The 20431-nt window shown below is 33.5% G+C and overlaps 1 long non-coding RNA gene across 1 annotated transcript in view; it reads left to right on the top strand.

The window, feature by feature from the left end:
* LOC141417404 (uncharacterized) overlaps positions 1 to 19476 on the top strand; it is a 54518-nt gene extending 35042 nt beyond the window's left edge. Inside the window, exon 3 of the long non-coding RNA XR_012441949.1 lies at positions 19036 to 19476. This is a non-coding gene — a long non-coding RNA (uncharacterized lncRNA). The remainder of the gene's footprint in view (positions 1 to 19035) is intronic.
* Positions 19477 to 20431: the final 955 nt, after the last annotated feature.

Here is a 20431-nt window from a genome sequence, read left to right as displayed (position 1 = left end):
CACTTTTGAGAATTATTCTTTGATATTTATTGATGTTTATTTGATAATTATGCTATGATATCTCAATATTATATTAACCCTTAAAAAGTAAATTCATGGTTGTAATATACTACAAGTTAAAAGTTGAACTCTACTGTAACTATTTTTCTGAGCTAAATAGATAGTGTTTGCTATAGTAATAAATCAGATAACAATGTTATTTCCATGAAATCAAAGTTTAAAAATACTTTTTAATATTTCCTGTGAAGAATAAACTTAAAATAAGTATTGTACTCAAATATTAACAATATTATATAAAATTTGTGGTTATTAAAATAAAGCAAGCTATGATGATAACTAAAGGATTCTTCTTAAAAACTAATGAAAGTTATAGATCCTGAAGCTCACAGAGCAAAATAACATTTAAAATAGGTATTTAGAAATAATCTCATTTGGGGACCTTGGTCTCTTACAACATGAAACTAAGAGGTTTATGAAATCTTTCATATGTCTTATGTATTGTGGGGGATTTAATATGATAACTAATAGATCATAATTCCCTCTGTCTCATTAACTAGGTCTCAGCTCCATAATTTATAGAATGTTTTTTCTCCCTTTTACAGTACTCAGATATTTTGGGACATGGTTTCCACTTTTTTTTGCTGTTTGTGTTCTTTTCTTTTAAATGTTTTATGAAAATATAATTAGCAAACCATATAAATTAGGTCAAATGAAACTCCATACTGTTAGCAGCTCCTTCACTTTGTGGTCAACTCCCCGCCTTCAGCCACAGACAGCCACTAATGTAAACTCTGCCTCTATAGCTGTTTTCTTTCTGGACATTTTATAAAACTTATAAAAATTAGGTGTGAATTCTATCACTTTTTTTGTGATAAAATTCCAAGATGATCAGGTAACCCATTCATTATACTGGTAAGTGCACTCCAACATCTGTTTGTGTCTATGCTTTTGTATTTAGCTGGCTAGTAATTTTGCATTCATATTGCAAAATGAATGACACCAAGAGCTATTGGTGTCAACTTTTCCTTTTTTAGAATACACATGCTTATTTTTGACATGGTGTGATATTTGCCTCATAGAGTGAGTTGGAAATTGCTATTCCTTATTCTATTTTTATAAGACGTTGTTAGGAATTGGCATTAATTCTTTAATATTTGGTGGAACTCACAACATTTGTGACTGAGGTATTCTTTATAAATTACAAATTCAGTCTCCTGATAAAGATTTAGTCTTATTTTCTAAATAGCTCAGGAATCAGTTTTAGTACTTTTTGTCTTTTAAGGAAATATTTCATGCATCTAACTTATAAATTTTTTGGTCATAGTTTTTTCATAAAATTCTTTGTCACTCTCTTTGTTGTCCTCCCTTGATACATTCCTGAGTTTATTTAGTTGCACTATGGGTTTTATTCATGACAGATATAATGGTTTGTGAGAATTTTGATATTCTGAGAGAACCAAACATTCGTGCCTTTGTCTCCATTTTGTTTCTATTTTCCTTTTCAAATCTTTTGACTCTAATTTTTGTTATTTGTCTCTGCCTACTTCACTTTTCATTTGTTCTAGTTTTCTCAGTATCTTCATATAGTAGATAATGTTACCTGCTGGAGTTTTCGTGTTTCTCAACATAGGCATTTATACTTGTGATTTCATGCTGTATAAATAAGAATTTGTCTGTTTTTTCCATTCTAATGGCACTCAGATGCTGATAATTTGGGTTTTTGTAAATAATAGAAGTGTCATGGTTTATTAAATAGCCCCTTGTATGATATCTGACATTATGCTAATGAAGTGAGCTGGTAAGCTCTGAAATAGTCCTATAGTGGGACTTGTAATGTCAGAAAGGCAATCGTAGTTAGAGGGTTTGGGACCTCAGTCACGTGGTATCAGTGTTATCCCCACAACCTCCATGGAAGGGCATTCCGTAATGTGGCTAATGATTAAATCAGTCATGACTATATAACTAAATCCCATTAAAACTCTGGGCAGAGTGAAATTTCCTAATTGGTGAACACACTAATCTGCCCGTTGGATGACCCGATTTGATACTGCAAAAGGAAGGGATAAGGAGGGTCCATGAATTCTGGACCCTTGCAGATCTTACCTTCTGTATCTCTTCATTTTGTTTTTTCTCAGTTGTATCCTTTAAAAATAAAGCTATAACAGCAAGGATAGTGATTTCTGATTATACTAATTAAGATAGATATTACGAATAAGTTTAGGAGATACACCTTCCTATAACCTTCATAACGTCCAACAATGTGTTGGCAAACAGTCTATAAACTCATTTTGTACTACAAATACTAAAACTTACTTAGGAACATCCTTTTCAAGATGTGATGAGATTCCCTAAACATGATTTAAGATTGAAATTAATAAATTGAAGAATCTAATGCAAACTTCTAAGTAAGTGGAGTGACTCGCCAAAAACATTGTAGTACATAGTGGGAAAGAAGAAACAAGAATGAAATACAATAACCTTTTGCTAAGATTGTTATTAAGGACTAATACCATACAACTGAAAGTTAATTTATGATGCATTATTATAAAAGGTGAACTATATATGCTGTAAACAGCTGGTTTAATACAATTGTTGCCTTGGAGGCAATAATACAACATTTCGATTGACCTCAGGTAAACCTCAGTAGTATTTTTCATAACAAGAGCTCAATGTTTTTTATACTTACTATAGCTTAATGTTATACACACACACACACACACACACACATATATGTATATATGTATTCTAAAAGTTAGTCAAAGGAGAAAAGAATTGGTTCATTGCAAAAATCCAGGGCAGAGGTCTGTCTTAGTCTTTTATGCTGCTACAAAACTCACTAATAACGGGGTTGCTAACAAAATCCGACATTTATTTCTCATAGGTGTAGATTTGAGGAAGTCCAAAGTCAAGAAGCCTATAGACTCATTGGCTGTCAGGGTTTATTCTTGGTCTATTGATGGTCTTTCTGGCTGTGATCTTATATGGTGAAAAGGCAAGGCTGCTTTCTTGAATTTAATTATTATGGTGGTGGTCATACTCATGAGGCCTATACTTAATATCACCTTCCAAAGGCCCAGCCTACTCATTCTATCATATTGGGAGGGTTAAAAATGAGTATGAATTTGGGGAAACACAACATTCAGTCCACTGTGGAGGTCAAACTAAATATTCTGCCTATTCATTGTGAGGAACTTGGGGAAAAGATAGGAAATGAATGGACATGTGTTTCCTTTGTACATTCATTTACATAAAAATTATTCCTTGATCTTCACTAACCGTCCAAACAATGGGACAACCAAAACAACCAATTCTAATTTTATGTGGTGTTTGAGTTTTAAGTTATCAAGGAATTTCCAGAATGAAAAATCAGTGGTTCTTTTATAAAGGTTTTCATTTTTACGCTATTTTAATAAAATTTTTTGAGAGAGGAAATTGTCATACAAGTACAAAGTCCAATGAATGTTTTATACTTTTTGGCTTCATCCCTTGGAAAGAGGGCATTTTAAGATACTTTTAAAAAGATGTCTAAAAATCATATCCTAAAGGTTTTATACTCTCTCACTACAATTTCAAATCATTTACTTTTTTTCTTCAGTTACTGTCTTGCATTCATTGTCATTATTTAGACTCTTAAAAATATTCTTTTAGATGTTTTCAGTTTTGAAGACATTCATTTGTTAATAATTCATCTCACTTCATTGAAGACTCATTAAACAGAAGGATGGTGTATGAACAATATACCTTAAGATAACATTATTTTTGTTTAAAGAAATATGGCATTGTTGCCTTGTTCCCCAAATGCTTTAAACAAAAATCATCACAATAATCTCCTCGTTTCTCAATCCTCCTGTCACTAGAAGTGAGAAATTCAACTTCAAGAATCAAAGGAGAGCAGGTATTTGTTGATGTACTGTTATGCAGACTTGAATTTTCTGAATTAATATCCATGTTTACAAAACAGGTTAAATATATTTATTTGAAATACTAATACTAAATTAATTCTATACATACCTAATGTAGGTATTTCTTTAAAAGCAAGATGCTAAATTCTTCAGTATTTCCTTTTATCCTCCTAGTGCTTAATGTAGAATACTGAGCCACAAGTCTGTGGAACTCCCAGTCTGAGAGCTTCCCTGCATGGTGTGCTCATTTCCCAGACTTTCCAACTTCAGTGCCAAGACCCTGATTTGACTGTAAGAAAATAGGCTGAGAAAACAAAAACCTTACTTTTTTTATTTCTTCTTTTTCATATTTAATTATTTGCTTACTTTTATCATATTTTTGTTGTACTGGGGGTATGTTGTGAGATTTATAAAAGTTCTTAGAATATGTCATAGTTGAATTCACCCCCTCCATCACTCTCCTTTATCTCCACATCCTCCCATTCCTGGAATAGTTTCAACAACTCTCATTTTTCCATTTTCATTCATGAGTACCTAATATTTCCACCACATTCATCCTCTTACACCCTTTCCTTATATCTTCCACTTTCCCACTGGTACCAACTCCCCAGACAGGATCTGTTTTACCTTCCTGTTTTCCATTTTTGAAAAAAAAAAGACATTTTTGTTTGTTTAAGATAGCTATATAGGGAGTTTTCTTGTGACATTTACATGAATATATGTATTATAATTCGAATTGGTTCATCTCATTTATTTTTCTCCTTTCTACCTTAGTTTCCTCCTTATGATGATTTCAACAGGCTTAAAACTTCTATATTCATTCTTTTGTAGAAATTACATCAACCATATTCACTTTTCAACTTCCTTCTTTTACCCTCCTTGTCCCATTAGTGAAGACTTCCTGTAGTATGACCTGTTTTTCATAATATTTCTTGTGTTTGTATTGGGCCTATATTCTTCATATGAGAGAAAACATGTGGCATTTGGCTTTCTGAACCTGTCTAATCTCACTTAAGATGATGTTCTCCAGTCCCATCCATTTATACCTGCAAAAGATAAAATTTCATTCTTCTTTACGGAATAAAATTCCATTATATATAAATAACACATTTTCTTAATCCATTCATCAGTAGTGGGGCATCTTGGCTGTTTCCATAGCTTGGCTATTGTGTAATAAACATGGGTGTGCAGGTGCCTTTGTTGTAACCTGACTCACATTCCTTCAGTGGAATTGCTGTATAGTATAGCAGTTCTATTTTTAGTTTTTTAAGGAGCTTCCATATTGCTTTCCATAGTGGTAATACTAATTTATATTCCCACCAGCAGTGTATGAGTCTTCCTTTTCCCTCACATCCTTGGCAACATTTGTTGTTGTTTGTTCTTACAGGAGTGAGGTGGAATCTTAATGTGTTTTTGATTTGCATTTCCTTTATGGCCAGGGATGTTGAACATTTCTTCATGGAGAACACAAAACTTGTAATCTTTGTCTTTGGAACAGATAGCCTTTAAAAATGTGTTGTTATATTTCTAAACAAAGTCATTTTGGATATCTTCATCATCTCCCTTTAAATATAAATGGTGCTTTTCAGATGGATAGTGCAGGACAAAAAACATAGAAACAAATGTGAAAGCTAAGTAAGCTTTACTACATTTTTTTCTATTATGCTAGCTTTTATTTTTAAATTTAATTTTTCTTATAAATTACAAAGTATAGTTATATAAGTCTATGGTGTATAAAGTATTTTGATTTGTAAATAAAATGTAGAACATTACATCAAACTAGTTAATACACTTATCATCTCAAATACTTATATTTTTTGGTGTTGAGAACATTTGAAATCCATTCCTTTAACAGTCTTGAAATGTACAATATATTATTATTTACTCTATTCATTATGTTGTACAATATATTACAAATAAAAGAAAATTTATTCCTCTTGTCTAATTGAGGTGTTGTTCCCCTTGACCATGAAACTTTCCCTTCTTTTCTGCTGGAAGATTTTGTTAGTTTAGAGCCTGAAGCAAGAATTCCAGTTGACTTACATGAAGCATAAACTAGACAAATCCACCAGTACACAACAACATGTTTTAGCTAAAACCTAACTTATTTACCCAAGTATCCAATGTTGCTGACATCTGCACCTGTACTCCATGTATATATCCACTTCAATTACAGTTTATCATTGAGAACTTGTTTTTGTCTGAGCCTTGCTGACTTCTGATCCATGTCTGCTCAGGTTATTCTCCAGGGATTGATACTGGAAATAAATACAGTTAACTTAATTCAGAGGAATACTCTTAGGATTTATTCACCTGTCTGGTTGGAATGCTATGAAATGATTTCCATTTCTATCTTTTGACTTCTCACCAGTTTATTAATGCTTCCATGTTAATTAGATGATTCCTCTCATTAGATAATATATAGATTACCATTTTATTACATTTTGATAGAAATAACAACTAAAAGTTGTAAATTGCCAAATACATAACAATTTTGGATAAATAATCTATTCTAAAAAATTTTTATCTGCATTTATTCATTGCAGGAAATTTCTAGGACATAGAAATATTTTGATGAAGTTGCAGATGGAATTTAACAAAATCACAAAGTCAATTTAGGCTGAGAAACCACTTGCCTTTCAACAGTTATGCTTTTCAAATAAAACTCAACTGATACTTTCATACATGCTTAATACAGGTCTAGTATCTCTTATCTGAAATGTTTGACACTGTGTTTGTATTTCAGATTTTCTTTTATTTTTGGATGCTTGCATATACATAATGAGGTATGTTGGAGATAGGACTCAATACTAAACATAAATTTATTTAAGTTTCATGTACACCTTATACACCTGAACTGAAAGTAATTTTATTAGGTATTTTTAGTGCACTTGTATTTGAACTGTGACCCATTACATGAAAACACGGTTGAAATTTTTCATGTGGCATCATGATGATACTCATAAAGTTTCATCATGAAATAATGTAATATTTCAGACCTCAAACTTTCTGATTAAGGACATTCAGCCTAGATTCTCAAAATATTTATTAGATATTCACTTAGTCAATCGGTCGATGCACACTTAATGAAAAATATACTACTTAGAGTCACTTTTTCTGACTTGAGACTATAATAGTGACCAAGACATGAGCAAAGTCCTCCAGGAGCTTTCAGGCTAGACATAGATAAAAATGAATGATTGAAATAAAAACACAACATGATGTAGAGAAAATGTCAGGTCCATACAGAGGTATATGATATCTTTTTAAAGTCAAATGAGGTTTTCTGTGGTAAGTTAAGACCTGATGGAAAATTGGAGTTAACACATTGGGGTGAGATGGGGAGTGTGGTGAATGGTTGTAGAATAAGAGAAGAGTGGGCACAGACTTCCAGAGTGGAGCACATGCAGTGAATTAATCTAGCTCCATCTTATTGCAGATATTGAAGTGCTGTGGCCAATAGTGAATACATGGTATTAAAAGACTTTTCCTTTCAACTTGGCTCTATTTTTATGATAAGCAACTAGATGGTCATGTTCAAACATTTAAATGCCATTCAGGGGCGCCATTAGTTCAGAGCATGCTTGGGGACACGAAGTAATGGCACTTCTGTGGAATACAGATGAAAGGTACTTAGAAAGTTGCTTCTGTGTTTCTCAGTGCCCAGATGAGGAGCTAAGAGATGGGAGTGTGTATCCCACAACCACATAAAAATTTCACTATTGGACTCAAGAGTCAGATTCAACCACTGAATCTCTAAACATATCCCTAGACAGTACCCTAAATATTCAAAGCTGGTGCTGTTCTTTTACTTCTGAGGAATTGTTCTCATATATCCTATCTTTGTTTGTTCCTCTGAGTGAAAAACAGCACCTTAAGCATCCTTAATGATGTGGAGGGATCGTTAATGCATCGATATCAGATTCATAGATGTAGCAGGGTTTCTGAGAGGTATTTGAGTGGTTCTTAGAAATTCTATATCATGACACATCTTCCTGGCAAGTACTGAATCAAATTGGAGGGATGAAATCAATTAAATGGCTTCTAATCAACCTGCTGGAAATTAGGATGCATAAAAGACGAAGCCACACGTCCTTCAGAGGGCATTACCCCATGACATTTCCAGTGACTTGCAGATACAGAGCAGCTAAGGGGGGATTTCTTAAAAGAAAATTGTTTAGTACCACCTGTCTCTGAGATGTACAGGGGCCTTTACAGTTGAAGAGGTCTGGCATGTGTGTCAGTTCATCTGCAGCATGTATCTATAACTGCTTTTTTCATATTCATTCAAAAGGACCCTGTCACATCTCCCCTCGTAATAGATCCATTTATATATGGGGAAGAAGGCATCCTAAGCTGTAAAATTTATTTTGATGTATTTGTTAAACTATTTTTAAGCCCAGGGACACTAAACATACAAGTTAGGATATTCTAAATTCAATAGAAAGGCCTCACTTTTGGAAATCAATTTTTGTGCTCTTAATTCTTAACCTAACCTTGACTACTTGTATCTCAGAGGGAGTCCATAAATCAACTTACAGGTCACAGAAAAGTAAATAAAATGAATAGGAAACAATTGCTGCTGCTTACATATTGCTTAGATCCTGTCTCAGTGATTTACATGTCTCATCTCTCTTGACACACAAGATCTTCTTATGAAGGAAGCAATAGTAATATCTAATTTCTTATTTGAGAATACTGAAGTATAAGCAAAATGTCTAAGTTCACACTTTGACTAAAGTTCTGTCTCCATTTGCTTAAATTTAAATTTAAACAGTAAGTAATACTTTCTTGGTCCTAATTTGCTCACTAACTTCTTCATTCATTTTCACTTTCATTTGTTCCCTAAATTTAGCATGTGCATGGAACTCCTGATATCAGCATCACAACCATTCTTGCAATCTTTCACTTACATCTATTGCACAGGGACAATCGCCAGGAGTAACTGGCAAATAGAGAAGCACAGAGGAGTCAGATACAAAGAAACTCAGACTCTGCCTATAGTGTTTCAAAGCTCAGTGGGAGAGACAGAAACCAACAATGAGGCACAACACCACAATAAGGAGAAGGGAGGGCTGAAGTGCAGCCAAGAGTGAGCAGGAGGAGGAGGGTGGGGAGATGTGCCTGCACACAGCTGCACAGTGTATAATCAGTGTGCTTTTCAAAGATAGCAGGCATGGAGCTGGGAAGAAGCCTGTGCAAAGAGAGGGAGTTATTCTGTGTTAAAAAGAAAAACATATTCTTTCAAATACAGCTGGGTTGACAAATACATTCTGTGAATGGTCATTTTGATTTCTTTACCAAAAGCCAAGATGAAAGTCATTAAGAGTATTTGCACAGAATCTGAAAGCCTAAGAACTTCCAAGCTTAGGATTCTGTTGCTTACTTGGCTTCATTATTATATTTTTTTCTCAGGTGATTTTTGGTGTCATCTTCTTTCAGATTTTCAATTTTCATTATAAAATGGCCAAATTCCCTGCTGCAGATATATGTTAGCCAAGGTTATTCAAAGAAAAATCACTAATATGATATGTGAACATATGTGTGCACATATGCATACAGAGTGGCCCTTTGTAGTCATGACTTCTGCATCCATGTACTGGTTGTGAAGTTTTTCTTGTCATTTCTCCCTGAATAATACAGTACAAACAACTGTTCACACAGAATTTACATTGTATCAGATACTGTAACTAAGCCAGAGCTGATTTAAAGTGTATGGGAGATGGTGTACAGGCTAGATGCCAGTAGTTGCCTTTTTACTGAAGGGTTTTGAATATGTGCAGATTTTAGTGTCTACAGGGGATCTTGCATCTCATTCCCTGTGGATCCTAATCAAGGGCCAACTGTGTGTGTATGAGTGTGTGTGTGTGTGTGTGTGTGTGTGTGTGTGTGTGTGTAGGAGGTGGGTTATAAGGAATTTTCTCATGGGCTTTTAAAAGAAGACAAATCCCAAGATCTACAAGTGAGGTGTCAGGCTGGAGACCCAGGATTGCTGGTGGTGTAAATTCCGATCTGAAGGCTGACTGGCTCTACACCCAGATACAGCTGATACTTTAGATCCAGCTTGAAGGCTGTCAGGCAAAATCAATTCTTTGTTACTCAGGGGAGGTTCAGTTTTTTCTTAATTGTATTCAGACTTCCAAGTTTTTGAATGAGGTCCACTCACATTGAAGAAAGCAATTGGCTTTACTCAGTTCATGAATTCAAATGCTAATAGCATCTAGAAACATTCTGAAAGAAAATACTCAGAATAGTGTTTGATGATGTTTGTAGGCATTGCACAGTCACATTGACAGGTAGAATTAGCTATCTAGGTGGTTTCCAAATTGCACCCTGAGAACAACAGGTAAACATCACTCAGGGGCTGAGTCCATGCACACTTTGAAGCTTCCTCTAGATCTACTTACTTAGAAATCAGTGTGGCGGACTGATTCCAAGAGACACTGGAACAAGCTGTTGACTGGAGACTGTGACAGTCTCTGATTTTCAGGCGTAACTCTCTTCCATTTCTCACCCGATCAGGTCTATTCATCAGAATGACTATGGTTAAGTAGATCAATAATGACAATATTTAGAAAAACAGTTTGGTATGTTTTTTGTAGTTTTTTTTTTTATTTTTGTTTTTTACTTTTTCCAGTACTGGAGTTTGAACTCAGGGCTTCACACTCGCTACCACTTGAGCCACTCCTCCAGCCTTTTCCTTCTGATTCCTTTGGAGATGGGCATTGCTTTTTGCCCGGGTCAGACTGTATCACATTCCTGCTGTATTACACTTGCTGCAGTCACTGGAATTGCAGGCTTATGCTACCACATCTATCTTTCTTTCACAGAAACGGGGTCTTGCTAACTTTTTCTTCTAGGATGACCTCGAACCATGATCTTCACAATCTCAGTTCCCCAAGCAGCTAGAATTACAGAAATGATCCACCAGCATCCAGAGTGGTAGTCTCTTAAAATGGTAAAATAGACCTACGCAAAAACCCACCAACTAAATTATTAAGTGTTTACCCACATGAAATGAAAGCAAATGTCCACACAAAGAATTCTATTAAGGTAACCATTGCAAAATGGTTTATATTAGACAAAACTGGGACATAGTCAAAAGAATGAATCAACGTATCAGAGTATATATGTATTCAGTCATAGAACTGAGTTACTACTCAGCAATAAACAAAATATTAATACATGCAGTAAAATGAATGAATGTCAAGGAGAAACAGTAAAGGACACAAGAGAGTACTTGCTGTACATTTCTATTTATATAAATCACAAATACAGGCAAAAGTAACCTGCAGCAAAAGAAATCAGAGCACTAGTTACCTCCAGGTAAACATCAGGTCAACTGGAACGTCTGTAAAGGGAATTCCAAAATAATGATGACTGCAGGATGGTACCAATTTTTCAAAACTCATCAAACTGTCATATTTACTCCTTTCACTGTATGTAAATTGTATATCCATTAAAAATGATTAAATGCATAGCACAGGGGATAACTGTCAACAAATTTTAAAGAGTCAGTGGGAAAAATAACCATAGATCAAGATAATCTTATTCAGTAAAAAATTTAAAAATAGCTTAAATGATTAAAGTGTTAGAAAAGATTAAAAATATAGGAAGCCAGGCATATTTGGAAAAGAACCAAGTACAAGTTACATGTCAGTCAAAAGTAACTAGCCTAAAATGTTAGATTATATATAACTAAAATATGAGTTAACAAATTACAAGGCTCATTTGAGGAAATTATCTAGATTGAAGCACAGAAATATGAGATAGAATATATATATATATATATATATATATATATTTATATATATATATGAAGAGACATAGCTGACTGAAAGGGAAGGTTTAGCATATCCTTAATCCAGGGAAGCTAAAGTAGAGAGATTAGAAGATAGCCAATATTTAAAGAGATACTGACCAAGAATTTTCTTAAGGTGGTGACAGCACCCAAACAATGTGTATGAAGTAACGAAAAAATGTGTATGGAGTGACTCAGTTATATATTTTATTGTCAGTCTAACTGACACTTGGTTTGTAGACAATTCATGGTTTCTAGTAGTTTTAAGATTGTCTTTTTAATGTATGGAAATGTTTAATTGTACATTTATTGTAATTTCTTTGCTAATAAATGTGCTTTCTGGATATAAATACCTATCTATGTATATAATTCAGCAACTAACAAAGTGATAATGTACATTTCAAAATACCTGCACAGAAAAGGCAAGCCTGTGAACATCCCAGTGCAGATCAAGAAGGCCTAAGAATTTATACGGAACACATTTCTGACCATAATTACTTACATTTAAAATCAACAACTAAGAATTAATAAAGAAAATAAAAACCAAATAATGGGGGAAATCTAACAATGACTTATGGATTTGAGAAGAGTTAGTAGCGGAAATTGTAAATTTTTAATTAATAAAAGGTAAAGTACCACAGCCAAATTTATGAAGTTTATTTAAATCATACCTAAAAAGAAATGCTTTTGCTTCAGTGTGTTCACTATAAAAAATAAATAAATGTATACATATATATGTGTGTGTATATATATATATATGTATTTGTTTAGTATAAAAAAATAAGAAAAATATTTTTTAATTTCGGGAAATAAAAATTTAAAATAGCATTACTTAAAATTTTATACAATACTAGAAGGACTGACAAAATCAAATCTTAAGTTTCTGGGGAAAAAACATACAAGAAACACATGAAACATATGAAGAAGAACATATAATCATCAATGGGTTCTTAATTTGATGGGCTTTGGGAGGTGGTGGAAACTTAGGAAGTGGTACCTAGCTGAAATAGGGCATCCTTGGAGGTGAGCCCTTGAAGCTGTGCCCTTGGGGATTATGTCTAGTGTCTGGCTCCTTCCTCTTGCTTTCTCGCTTCCATGATGTGAGTAGATTTCTTCTACCATGCCTTTCCTCCATGTTTCCTGCCTCAACTCAGGCCTGAAAATAATGTAGTCAGAAGACCATGGACTTAGAAGTCTGAAACTATAAACCAAAATAAACATTTTCCCCTGGGTTTTTCCCTGGTATTTTGCCACAGACAGGGATAGATAAATAAAGCATCACCCATAGTACGGAGGCAGCCCTAGTGTTCATCAATCCATCCCTCTGCATCCCCTGCTCTCCCTGTTCTCCCCTCTTCTCCTGAGTTAAGCAGTGTCTTAATAGGTGCATTCATCATTCCTTCGCTTTCTTTTTTTTTAAATCCCCCTTTGGAACCTTCTAGCAATGAACTTGCATGTATTCACAAAACAAGCAAAAAAGGTCATGAAACATTCCTGGGGAGACACCAGGAATCCTGAAGGTATATTCTTTTATTTATTTATTTTTTTAAATCATTTTTAATATTTACTCACATGTGTATACATTGTTTAGGCCACCTCCCATCTACTCCCCCTACGCATTTCTGGGTAGAACTTGTTCCACCCTCTTGTTCTCCTATTTTGTTGAAGAGAAAACATAAGAGATAATAAGAAAGACATTTCGATTTTGCTAGTTTAAGATAAAAAGAGCTATACAGAGAGATTCCTAGCATTGCTTCCATGCACATGTGTATTGAAACCCACATCGGTTCATCTCTATCAGACCTCTTCATTATTTCCTAGTGCCCTTCCCATAGTGGCCTAGGCCAGTTTAAGATTACTTTTTTCTCTTCTACAGTGAACACATCAACCACATTCAAGTTTTAGGTTCCTTCCCTTTCTCTATTCCTCCTGTGTGCATTCTCCCCTTAGTGTGTGACCCATGTCCAATATTCCTTTGCTTTCTTAAGTAATGTTATGACACCAATGTAGTATTGTGTCACAATTTAGGAAAACTGTAATTCTTACATACAGTTCTTAAAAATATTTTTCTCAGCATTTTACTTCTACTGAGCGTGAGTGTTGCTTCATCTACACATAGTAATTTTTTAGTATATACTGCACATCATGCGTACTTCATGCGTAGACTTTATGCTTGTCTTCCTTGATGACATTTGGACTGTTTCTAGTTTTGATGTAGAATGTTGCTTCTATAAGTAATCTTGAACACTGCTATAATTTAGATATCAAATGTTCCACAAAGGCCCATGTGTGAAAGACTTTGTGCCCAGCCCAAGGCACTATTGGGAGGTGGTGGAAGCTTTACTAAGCTGGACCACTTACAGGAAAAGAAAGTTAGGTCATTAGGGGGTATACCTAATGGGATATTGGAACTTGTGCTCCTTCCTGCCTTGCATTTTTGCTTCCTGGCTACCATGAGGTAAACAGACCTCTTCTACTATGCACTCCTGCCAAAATATGCATTGTTGCCACAGGCCCAAAGCAACAGGGGCAAGTGACAATAGACTAATGAGCCAGGGTAAAACTTTCCTCCTTTTAAAATGGCTATCACAGGAATTTTGTCATTACCAAAAGGAAGCTAACTAACACACATTCACCGATACTTGCATGTATCTTGGGTCTGCATCTGGAAAAATCAAATTGCAAAAAGATCATAAGGAATGGGCATGCTTTTTGTAAGATAAATCCAACTTCTTTACAAAAGAAATATCCTATAGGCACAATACTTCTCAAATCTTTGCCAAAATTTAGTATTAGACCATTTAAAAAATTTTGCAAATCCAGTAGAATCATGTTCTGGAGGTTTAGAAAGGCCCTTTCTTTGACTTGGGGATGCAGCTCAAGTGGTAGAGAGCTTGCTTAACAAGAACGAGACCCTGAGTTAAAAAAGAAATGACCCTTTCCAAGTTAATGGGGCACCCACCTTTCTATCAATTTACCTCACTTCTATGTATGTGTAATTTATTGTTAAGTATGAATGGATATGGTACATATTAAGTAACATTTTATATAAAATAATATGGTCAAGTAGCTGCATTTTGTAAGTCTGTCTCTCTCTTTCTCTACCTCTTTCTCTCTTCTCTCCTTCCTTTTCTCAGATTTTTCTATTGGGAAAAAGAAAATCTTGCTGTACATTATTTCATAGAAAAAAAAAATCTCTGTTTTTGCATTACACCAGTTAAACTAATTCCCAGGTATCTTATGACTTATACCTATTATGTTATTTAAAAATAAAATTATAACTGCTAACTATAAATAAAAATGTTTATGCAATAATCTTTCATCTTTCTTTTTCTGTAGTTGAACTGGGGTTTGAATTCAGGGCTTCTCATTTGCAAAACAGGTGCCCTCCCCTGGAAACACACATCCAGCCTTCATCTATAATTTTATGTATAATAACTTTTCTAAAGATTCTTTTGAAGTTTTTTTACTGACAAATAATATAACCTGCTAATAATTTCAATTATCTTTATTTCTTATTCTATTTTTAAATTTTTACTGTAAGAACATGTTTTTAAAAAACTGTGTTGGTAACCTTGTCTTTTCCCTGATTTGTTAAATAATTCTTCTTACATTTAACTCATAAGGATAATTATTTGGTTAAACTTAAAAACATAAAACCCACACTTTCAAGACAAAACAGCTCCATCTAATCACTTCATTATTTTTAAATATTGCAATGATCATATGAATTTCAAAAAGTGATGAATTGCATCTGTTTTACAATTGTTCATTCTATTTTGTTTCTCACATTTGCTCATATCATAAAACCAACTATGGACAAGATGACAAATCTTGAATGCTACTATACTTAGTTTGATAATATCATACATAAGATTTTCCATTTATGAAAATGAGTAAACGTGGATCTTATGCTTTTTTCTCACATGACCCATATCTACTTTTGATAATAATATTTCACTAGCCTCAAAATAGCAAGCATATAAATAACTATTGTTTCTTTGTTTGGTTGGTTTGGTTTGGTATTTTTTGTACAAGCTCTTTTAATTAATTAATTAAATTTTAATAAATTTTAAACTGTTGTAGGACTCTTTAGATACTTGTGAATCACTGTGGGTAAAGTTACATGGTTTATTTTACATAGATGGCTTATTTTATATAGGTTTTAATTTAATGTTGCAATTAGAACTTTTTTATAAATTTAAAAATCTATTGTATCCTCAGCTCTGTCTTCATTCTTAATTTTGTTATTTTGTGCTTCTTTCCATTTTATTATTTTTCTGATTAAATTTGAAAGAGTTTTTTATTCACTGATTTAAAATTTTATTTATATGGGTGTTTTTAACTTGGAGTTGTCAAAAATAAACTGCTGGCTTTTGAGAGTTAATTTGTTTTTCATTTTATTAACTTCTGCTGCATTTTATTTACATTCTTCTTTCCAAGTTCTCTATCAAATTTCTTAGTAGACTACTTCATTTTAGACTTTGCTCTGGCCTGATGAAAATATTCACAGTGCACTTTCCATTTTCAGTAACAATTTCATTACATATCACTAGAATTGATATGTAGTATTTTGATTTTGTACATTTTAGTACAAAATGTACTTTTGTACATTTTGTAGATTTTTGTACTTTTAAAGTTTCTAGTGTGAAATCTGTGATTCATGCATGAGTTACAGGTATCTTTCAAAGTCTTCAATTGATTAATTAAATCCTCACTATATGTATAGTTGTAGAGATAACATGTATTTATGTGTTAAATCTTCACTATAAAAGTGAAGGTTGTATATAAATAAAAAAGTTTTTTTCAGAGTATGTAACTTGTCATTAGTTTTTTTCTAATAGATACGTTTTCTTATTTAAATAGAAATATTATATATTTGATCATTTAAATGCATTTGGCTGAATTAATAGTCACTTAGTTCCTTAAGATTTTTCCTTTTAAAATATTTTTTCATAGATTTAGCTATTAAAATGGGCCCAAATTATTGTAGAATTTACTATCAGGGAAAATGCTCAAAAAGTCATCACCACCAGATTGGATACAAATGATTTGCCATATCAAATTCTGGACCAAACTGGCAAGAAACCAAGCATAGTACTCTTGTATCTCTTCTCAACCAAATGATCATGTACACCACACAGTGGCCTTTTTTTGTGTGTATAAACAGTAAAGTACCTCATTACGTTCAGATACCCAGACACACAGTTCACTTTTGATCCCACAAAACCCGCACTATGAAACTACGGACAGTTTTGTCCTGGGTCAGTTTTTGAACAAGTGTTACTCATTGCTGTTTTACACCTAGGGAAACATCTATTTTAATTTACACTATTTTTTGGGCCCTCTAAGATATTTTGCCAATAAAACATAATTCTAAATAAGACATTGAAATAGGTTCCTGGATGGAGTTATTTAGTGCTGCTTATGAAGGATATATCTTTCAATTTACTAATAATTTCAATTAAGGTGTAACAAAATATATTTTTGTCATCTCATGATAATGAAATGACAGATTCAGATTGTTTTATGTACCATTTTTAATTTATTATGTTAAAATAAGTTATCCACATTGAAAACCAAACAGACTCATATTTTAAATAATTACTGTGAAGATATACAATTTTGCTCATAGGAGCCCACCTCAATTTTATTTTATTTTCATAATTTATGATATATTTGAATGTTTCAATAAAGCTCTTGACCTTAGATTTTGGCTAAATTTTTCTGTGCAGAAGTAAAGCTTGGTTACCATCCACTGAACAAAATCATCACAACGAAAATTCTTACTTCATTCTCATGGGAATGTTTGACAAAACCTGAAGGTGAAGAAAGAAGAACAATTTGCACAGCGATTTCACATTTTTAGTCAGGGGCATTTTGAACTTTATTTTATTTATTCTTCATTGTAGCCATTATAGTTTGATAAAATTTATAATTTCCCTATCAGCAAAATAAGTGATCAAAGTTAACCATTCCATCCAAATTCACAACTAGTAAGTGGTGGAGGTGGTATTTGAATTGTCAAATCTATAACCTCTTTTTAAATCCTGTATGTTGTTCACTCAGCCTCTGAGAATATACCTGTTACTGTTTTAATATGCATTAAAGCTAATTATAAAACCACCCTGAGATCCTTGCCTTTCTCAGAAAATTCTATAGAGGAAGTTTAGAACAACCAGCTCTGCTCCTAAGAGAATTCGGTGAGTCACCTTGCTTGTGTAAGAATTATTTTTATTTCCTTTTGTCTCATTTTATTATATGTTGACAAATTATAACCATACATATTTATGGATTAGAAAATGATATCATGTTTTTTAATTCAAGGTGAAATGACCAAATAAAACCCATCCGAATTCTCACTGGCTTTCCTCCTTGAGCATTTCACTGACTTCTTAGAAGCTTTGATAGATGGCTTTATATATATATAGGTTTTGAATTACCATTCAATGAGTCAGTAATTTTGCAGATGGCATGACACCATTGTTTCAATAATTATTGATAGCTGCTTTATAAATTAAAATTATTTTCTTGAGGAAAACATGAGCTTGTGGTTTTTAGTGAGTAATTTTCTCTCCTCCCCTCTCCTCTCCTTTCCTCTCTTCTTTCTTTTCTTTTTTGGTGGTATTGGGTTTGACCTTAGACACTAGCAAGTGCTCTGCCACTTGAGCCAAGCCATGTCCCAGACTAACCTCAGAAAGTGGTACTGCTACATCTGCCTCCTCAGTAGTAGAATTATAGCTGTGCACTACTATGTCTGGTTTGTTTCTTAAGACAGGGTTTGGCTAAATTTTTGCCCAGGCTGACTTCCACCCACAATTGTCCTATCTCTGGTTCACAAATACCCAGAATTTAAGGCACACACCACTGTGCCTTGCTCTGGCAAATGATCAAATGCAATTTTTCAAGTATGTGCATACCTGAATACATATATGTACATGAGCATCACTTACACCACCATGACTCTGGTTTTGCTATGTAGTGTTCATTAAATAAAAGAAAAAATGATCTAACTTACATGGATTTTATTTAAATAGTTTAACTTCTTCCTAAGTGCTGAAACTATTGCAAATTGCTTTAGATGTTGGCCTCAGATTCACTTTAAGCTAACTAATCTATGGATTTGGGAAATGCATGTTTGCTATGTTTACAATTAGATAGCCATTTTTATTTTCTAGCATTCTAATTCATCACAAATTCCCTTTAATTCTTCAAAAATCTGTCATTCTCACCTGATTGTGTCTGAAAGAGCTGTTCATAATATAAAGTGATTTACCTTAATTCAAAGGCATTGACTCTTTTACCATAGAATAATTCTCTCTGTTTCCTTAGAATCAAGGACACTCAATGTTTGAAATCATGTCCATAGTTTGCCATCATCTGTGAAGTTTGAAATCCTTCTGCCAGTAAAACATGGGCTCTCTGTTTGATACACTTTGGTTATGGACAACTCACCACTTTCTCAACTTAATGGAAGAACTGTCCTATGTGGGGCAAAATTCATCCCCATGGCCACCCAACCAGTACATTCCTGTTGTTTTTAAATTGGAGTTATCAAAAAATAAATTTCTGGCTTTTGATAGTAGATTTGTTTTACATTTAATTAACTTCACCTGGCATCTTATTTAATATCTTCTTTCAAATTTCTCCATCAACTTTCTTTAGTGCCTTCTTGGTTACTGGACTACTCCATGTGACCCTGACACAAATAAAACTCTGCCTATGTCTTTTAAGTGCCTTTATGTTTTTTAAACCAAAATGCTTCCTGATATTTGAAACCCAAATTAATTGGGTCTCTGAATAAAAATACCTGGCTGAGATTTATGTATTCCCCAAATAAACTGATTATTTTTCAGACTTACTTGTAAAACCATGACTTTATTTCTTACAATTCTCTTCTTTTCCCCTCGATATGTATTTCATTCTGCTTGCATGTTCATTAAAAATTTCTCAATTCTAGCATTTTCAAATGAGTGCAAGATATCCCATAGAATAATATTTAGCACTAATACATGCTGTCATTTGAGATATTTTATAAACATTTATGCTTTCATATATATATATATATATATATATATATTAACTTTCAAAACATCTCTGGGATTTATTTTATATTGTCATTATATATAACCAATAAACTGAAAAGGGGAAATTAAAACATGAACCAGAATAATCCATGATGTCTAATACAAATATATCTTCATAATAACTAGGAGAATTAGGCTTCAGTTTATGTTTTTGGACTCCTTATAGGTCCACGGAGACATGCCAGATCTTTCTTTCCAGCGGGACTAAAAGTCTATCATTAGTGATTCAGGGCCCAGTAGCCCACAATGCTCAGCTCTGGCCACCTTTGCAGGCAGCTCCCCTCCCCCTAGAGACTCCACGCAGCCCTGTATACGTTAGACTGCAGTAGAGAAAGGCACACAATGGAAATGACACTGGAGTATTTTGGTCCTGGCATTTTTTAGTCATGCATAGACAGATATGCTTCTTGCACATCTGAAAATTAATTAAAATGTTCTAAATAAAGATGTGTCTTCTTAAATATAAAAGTCTTCAAAAGAGTTTTGTGTGTAGTACACATGGTACAACACTGTGTTAACATTGTCAGCACAAGGTGTGTTACCCGATTGATATTCAGGTAACATCTGATTAAGAACTGACCTTTTGAATAAGAAGGCTTAATGATGGATGTAATTTTAGGACTGATTTTTAATAGAACATG

Source organism: Castor canadensis, chromosome 2 (assembly GCF_047511655.1).
Source record: "Castor canadensis chromosome 2, mCasCan1.hap1v2, whole genome shotgun sequence".
NCBI classification, from domain to species: Eukaryota; Metazoa; Chordata; class Mammalia; order Rodentia; family Castoridae; genus Castor; species Castor canadensis.
The sequence above is the reverse complement of the archived record's forward strand: the minus strand, read 5'-3'. Positions and strand labels throughout refer to the sequence as shown.